This window comes from Spinacia oleracea, chromosome 3 (genome assembly GCF_020520425.1).
Source record: "Spinacia oleracea cultivar Varoflay chromosome 3, BTI_SOV_V1, whole genome shotgun sequence".
In the NCBI taxonomy this organism is placed as follows: Eukaryota; Viridiplantae; Streptophyta; class Magnoliopsida; order Caryophyllales; family Amaranthaceae; genus Spinacia; species Spinacia oleracea.
This window is the reverse complement of record NC_079489.1, coordinates 121,486,827-121,494,451: the sequence shown is the minus strand read 5'-3', so window position 1 is coordinate 121,494,451 and position 7,625 is coordinate 121,486,827.

Sequence of the window (7,625 nt, the reverse complement as noted above, 5' to 3'; positions counted from 1 at the left end):
CAAAAAAAAAACAAACGAATTTCAAAACAGACTCGTCCACTTCTATCGGACGGGGTTTCCACCCTTAGCGGATAGGCTCGCCATCTTCAGCCGGCGGGGTCTACGGCGCAAACCACGTAGGTCCTTATTTTCAAAAAAGCAAATAAATTTCAAAATAGATTCGTCCACTTCTATCGGACGGGGTGTCCACCCTTAGCAGACAGGTTCGCCATCTTCAGCCGGCGGGGTCTACGTCACAAACCGCGTAGGTCCTTATTTTCAAAACATCAAAACAGATTCGTCCACTTCTATCGGACGGGGCGTCCACCCTCAGCGGACAGGCTCGCCCACCTTCAGCGGGCGGGGTCTGCGTCACTAACCGCGCAGGTCCTTAGTCGCTGCAGCGATAACCTTTTTCGGTTTTCCCTTTTTCCAAAAATTAAAGGACTGGTTTTCCGTTTTTCCAAAAAAGAACGATGTGCTGGATTTTCCTTCGTTTTACGTCCTATAAAAACAAGGGGGTTTTCTCGTTTAGCTAGCCCTGAAAATGAGAATCTTTAAAAACGTTTTACCTCGTGATTGGGCTTGGCCAGGCCCAATTACACTTTACAGCTTTAATTTCGAAAACATCTGTAGCTACTCCCAATGACAAAGTGAGGGAGTTTCTACGCACCTTTAGATCCTTCCAATGACAAAGTGAGGAAGTTTCTATACTATCAGTTGACAAATCCCAATGACACGTGAGGGATATGTCGACACTTCAAGTGATGACCCTTAAGTCAAATGTTATCACTCGGGGGCTCGTGAGACCCTCGCAAAACAGGTCACATACACCATGGCTTGTGTGACGCACTCCGTCTAATACTTTGACCATCGTCTTACTCCAAGACTCCATCAAAGTGGGGGCTAACTGTAGACACCTACTTTTGTCCCCATTCTCGAAAGGGAAAGGTTCGATGATGAAGACGTAAAAACTCCACTTGACAACGCATCTCCTACAAAATAAACGAATCTCGATTCCCCTTTTTATTTCACCCGAAACCTGCTATTTATGGAAACCTGCTAAAAATAGTAACTGCCGTAAAAGGTAGCTTCTAAAAGTAGCAAATCATAAAAGATAGAAACCTGTCAGAATTAGGTGTTGCACTCCAACATAAATCCTAAATGAGATAGAAAACTGCGAGAATCCGTTTCCTAATAGGATTCGGAAATAAGAGTTACGTATTAATTAAAACCCTAACGAGCCTAGAGTTCATAACGGGCCCAGACGCATTCCGTCATAAAATTGATACGCGCTAAAAGACTCGAATTAATCTCAAACTCTACGGATTTCAGGAATCCGAATCTGACAAAGAAACGGCCCAAACAGCAATTTCAACGCCCAGCCCTGGGCGCTGAAATTGCCTGGATCATATTTTCAACGCCCAGAGCTGGGCGCCGAAATCTTTGACGCCCAGCCCTGGGCGCTGAAAATACCTGGGTACGTGTTTTTTCCTAATTCTTTGTGGATTAGAACTCTGCAATTTTATCTTTCCACGAACTCTTCCCTATAAATAGGCCCCTAAATTCGACGTGAAAGGACACACAACAACACACAATTATATTCAGAGTATTGACTCCAACCCTTAGCCTAAGCCTCTCGCTGCGAAACTGTTCACGCGTTCTGTCGCAATCGATCCATAAATCGAACATAACGTATCCTGTCCCATAATTGAGATTCGTTAAATAAAAAGGAGAAATAGCAAAGTCAAAGTGGTTAGTTTTCTGAGAACCGTGACGCACCTCTCAAGGGTGCGTCGTAATGTGTCCCTGTTCGATGATTTAACTGCTTTCCTCGCCCTTTTTATGAACTGTTAAACTAACCTAATCTGATTGTTCTATCACGCCTAACAAATATAATATTTTTGGGAAATCGGATTATCATGCTAGGTCCCTTAATGCTACTTAAATCAGATAATCACGATCGAATTAGTATTATATGTTGCATATTGCTAAAATCAACTCAGATTAGTTTAATAGTTAACGCATGTCCCTTCAATTATTTATGCTGAGCTAGTAAGGATATCCTGCCTCTGGAGTTATCGACGAGCGAATTACTCCTCTCGGTAGTTACAGTCCCCCCAACCCTCAATCTCTACCTTGCGGGTGTATATTGAGAGATCCCCACACCAGGGATCACAAGGGAACCTACGGCCGTCGTGGTCAAACAAAATTGCACTCCCTTTATGTCACGATAACCGGGTTTTGTCAGTTTTTCTCATTGTCGTTAAAAACTGAATGGCGACTCCTATATTACTAGTCAATTGGGTGTATACTCACAGGAAATCCAATTACACTTGATTGAATAAAAAGAATCGTCACACCCACGAGGGACAAGGTCACGCATTAGCCTCGTGCTTTTTCGACCCCCTCACAGAGTTCAGGTCACTGAAGCTATGCGATTCTTCTATTAGATAATTAAGAAACCTACAACTTGCAGTCAAACTATTATCATGTAGATTAATGAGTTTGTGACTTGTAAGAAAGCTATGACGAAACCCAGATTCCCTAAAATGGTTAGAGGCCATATATAGACTCAAATGTTTTAAATGGTTAGAGGCCATAAAACATAACCAATGTTTTGATGACAAAATTGAAATTTTGTTGATTTGCAAGAATAGTTTCACACTATTGGTTGCAAGTTTGATAAAAACCATCAAACATGAAATTGTGTTCACACACAAAGCTAGATTAGTTGCTAAAGGTTACAAGCAAATTCACGGCATGGATTGTGTTGAAACTTTTAGGTTATGATACATATGACATTTACATAAATCATGCGGAAACAACCATTAACCCAGGAAACATATTATTTACACATAATCATTTAGCATAGTTTAGATGCATACTCTTTGTTGCGTGCCTTCCCTAGCTGCGCCCGAACCGAACAAGAACAAGTCTTTTAGGACTCCAAGTGTCGTCCCTCCGTAGAAAGTCCACAGCACGTCCGGATCCGCCTTAAGATTGACCAACTAGAATCGCCCTTAAGGTACTCAGAAAATTCGGCACTTTTGGGGCAAGATGGGTTTTAATTTTCTCTCAAAAAACTCACTTTTGAATACTTTGAAACTTGTATATAAATTATGACCCCTAGGCCTTTATTTATAGAGTTATGGAAAAGGAATCGTAATCCTAGTAGGATGCGAATTAATTGGAATTAGAATTCTACATGAATTCTACTTAATCAATTTATCCAATAGGAATAGACATTTAATCATACACTGACTCTTGCAGATTCAGGAATCTCGCATGAGCTCAAACTCACACACACACGGCAGCCACAAGGGCTGCCCACGCATGCGAGCAGCAGCCCACGCAGCGCGGCCCACGCATGCGCGGCCTTGTGCGCGCTGGGCTGTGGCGTGCGTGCTTGCTGGGCGATGGCCTGGCTTCGTGCTGGGCCTTCGTCCGGCAGGCCTCGTCCGATGCTAATTCGTACGATACGCTTCCGATTAAATTTCCATTTCCGGAATCTATTTCCGATACGAACAATATTTAATATTTCCGATTCCGGAATTAATTTCCGTTTCGAACAAATATTTAATATTTCCGTTTCCGGAATTTTTCCGATTCCGGTAATATTTCCGATTCTGACAATATTTCCGTTTCCGGCAATATTTCCGATTCTGGTAATATTTCCATTTCCAACAATATTTTCCGATACGTACCATGTTTCCGTTTCCGGCAACATCTACGACTTGGATAATATTCATATTTCCGATACGATCCATATTTCCGTTTCCGGCAATATCATCGTTTCCGGAGTATTCATTTCTTGCCTGTGACGATCTTAGCTCCCACTGAAACCAAGATCCGTCGGTTCCGAATATTCATAGATGGAGTATTTAATGCCATTAAATACTTGATCCGTTTACGTACTATTTGTGTGACCCTACGGGTTCAGTCAAGAGTAAGCTGTGGATTAATATCATTAATTCCACTTGAACTGAAGCGGCCTCTAGCTAGGCATTCAGCTCACTTGATCTCACTGAATTATTAACTTGTTAATTAATACTGAACCGCATTTATTAGACTTAACATAGAATGCATACTTGGACCAAGGGCATTATTTCCTTCAGTCTCCCACTTGTCCTTAGGGACAAGTGTGCATTTCCTAATTCCTTTGTCGCTCGATGCTTGCTCTTGAACATAAGGTAAGAGTTGTCATCCTTATTATGTCCAGAGGTGTTCCTCGGTTTCAGAGTTCAACTGATCAAATAAACAGATAATCATAGCCTATGATTCATCCGAGCACGGCCATGCATTTCACAGTTTCTAGCTCTCCGAGTGGCCTTGTACAACTTTTAAGCATCTCATCCCGATTTATGGGAGGACAATCCCAATCTTGCGATCTTGAGATTAGACTTCGTTTGATAGGTGATTACCTGAGCGTTGCCTTTATAGCCTCCTTTTACGGTGCGACGGTTGGTCAACGTCAAAGCAACCAGTTCTCAAACAAGTAATCTCAAATCACTCAGGTATTGAGGATTTAGTGTCTAATAATTTAATGAAATTTACTTATGACAGACTTTCATCTCTTACAGTAAAGTTTCATAGGTCTTGTCCGATACTAGTCTTCCCAAAGTAAGTATCTATGCAAATGATTATGACATTGCCATGTCCACATAGTTCAAGAAACAGAACTACTAGTCATCTTGCATTCTAATCGTCTAACGTTTTCTATGCGTCCAATTTTATAGAAAACTCCGACTAGGGACCATTTTCAACCTTTGACATTCAAGTTCACTTGATAGACATTTCTTAGTCACAGGACTGGTCCTGACAGTCTATCTTGAATATATCGTCAAGTTGAAGGGACTCATCATTTAATAAACCACAAATTAAATGGAAAAATGAATTCCTTTCATTTATTGTGAATGATTAACCAATAATGTTTTACAAAGATTTAAACTCTAAAACTTTAAAACATTAAACAGAGACATCAAAGCCATTCTCCAATATGCTTGATTCCCATAGCTGCAGTGTGCGAGTTGTGCTTCGCTTGCGGCAGAGGTTTAGTTAATGGATCTGATATGTTGTCATCAGTTCTAATTTTGCTTATCTCGACTTCTTTTCTTTCAACGAACTCTCGTAGAAGGTGAAATCTACGAAGTACATGCTTGACTCTCTGGTGGTGTCTAGGCTCTTTTGCCTGTGCAATAGCTCCGTTATTATCACAATACAGGGCTATTGGTCCTTTAATGGAGGGGACTACACCAAGTTCTCCTATGAACTTCCTTAGCCATATAGCTTCCTTTGCTGCTTCATGTGCAGCAATGTACTCCGCTTCAGTTGTAGAATCCGCAATGGTGCTTTGCTTAGCACTTTTCCAGCTTACTGCTCCTCCGTTGAGGCAGAAGACAAACCCAGACTGTGATCTGAAATCATCTTTGTCGGTTTGGAAACTTGCGTCCGTATAGCCTTTAACAATTAATTCATCATCTCCACCATAGACCAGGAAGTCATCTTTGTGCCTTTTCAGGTACTTCAGAATATTCTTGGCAGCAGTCCAATGCGCCTCTCCTGGGTCTGACTGGTATCTGCTCGTAGCACTGAGTGCGTACGCAACATCCGGGCGTGTACATATCATAGCATACATTATTGAACCAATCAATGATGCATATGGAATCCCATTCATTCGTCTACGCTCATCAAGTGTTTTTGGGCACTGAGTCTTGCTTAGAGTCATTCCATGAGACATGGGTAGGTAGCCTCGCTTGGAGTCCGCCATCTTGAACCTATCAAGCACCTTATTGATATAAGTGCTTTGACTAAGTCCAATCATCTTTTTAGATCTATCTCTGTAAATCTTGATGCCCAATATGTACTGTGCTTCTCCTAGATCCTTCATCGAAAAACATTTCCCAAGCCAAATCTTGACAGAGTTCAACATAGGAATGTCATTTCCGATAAGCAATATGTCGTCGACATATAATACTAGGAAAGCAATTTTGCTCCCACTGACCTTCTTGTATACACAAGATTCGTCCGCGTTCTTGATGAAACCAAAGTCACTGACTGCTTCATCAAAACGTATATTCCAGCTCCTGGATGCCTGCTTCAATCCGTAGATTGACTTCTTTAGCTTGCATACCTTTTTAGCATTCTTTGGATCCTCAAAACCTTCAGGCTGTGTCATAAACACAGTTTCTGTTAAAACGCCGTTTAAGAAAGCAGTTTTGACATCCATCTGCCATATTTCGTAATCGTAATATGCAGCGATTGCTAATATTATTCGAATAGACTTTAGCATTGCAACTGGTGAAAAGGTTTCATCGTAATCCACACCGTGGACTTGCCTGTAACCTTTCGCAACCAATCTAGCTTTGAAAACTTCAAGTTTCCCATCCTTGTCCTTTTTCAGTTTGAAAACCCATTTGCTTCCAATGGCTTGGTAGCCATCTGGCAAATCGACCAAATCCCATACTTGGTTTTCAGACATGGAGTCTAATTCAGATTGCATGGCTTCTTGCCACTGCTTGGAGCTAGGGCTCGTCATAGCTTGCTTGTAAGTCGCAGGTTCATCACTTTCAAGTAATAGAACGTCATAGCTCTCGTTCGTCAAAATACCTAAGTACCTTTCCGGTTGAGATCTATATCTTTGCGATCTACGCGGGGTAACATTTCTAGATTGACCATGATTCTCACCAGATTCTTCTAAAGATCTCTGAGTTTCATCCTGAATGTCATCTTGAGCATTCTCTAGAGTTTGTTGTTCGACTCGAATTTCTTCGAGGTCTACTTTTCTCCCACTTGTCATTTTGGAAATGTGATCTTTCTCCAAAAAGACACCATCTCGAGCAACAAACACTTTGTTCTCAGATGTATTGTAGAAGTAATACCCCTTTGTTTCCTTTGGATAGCCCACAAGGATACATTTGTCAGATTTTGGATGAAGTTTGTCTGAAATTAATCGTTTGACGTATACTTCACATCCCCAAATCTTAAGAAAAGACACATTTGGAGGCTTTCCAAACCATAATTCGTATGGAGTCTTTTCGACAGCTTTAGACGGAGCTCTATTTATAGTGAGTGCAGCTGTATTTAGTGCATGTCCCCAAAATTCTAATGGAAGTTCGGCCTGACCCATCATTGACCTGACCATGTCTAGCAAGGTTCTGTTCCTCCGTTCTGACACACCGTTCCATTGTGGTGTTCCAGGAGGAGTCAATTCTGATAGAATTCCACATTCTTTCAGATGGTCATCAAATTCATAGCTCAGATATTCACCGCCTCTATCAGACCGCAGTGCCTTGATCTTCTTGCCTAATTGATTCTCTACTTCACTCTGAAATTCCTTGAATTTGTCAAAGGATTCAGACTTATGCTTCATTAGGTAGACATAACCATACCTACTGAAGTCATCAGTGAAAGTGATAAAGTAGCTGAAACCACCTCTAGCATTTGTACTCATTGGTCCACATACATCTGTATGGATTAAACCCAATAGTTCATTTGCTCTTTCTCCAACTTTAGAGAAAGGTTGCTTTGTCATTTTGCCAAGTAAACATGATTCGCATTTACCATAATCCTCTAAGTCAAATGGTTCTAGAATTCCTTCCCTTTGAAGTCTTTCTAAGCGTTTCAAGTTTATATGGCCTAATCGA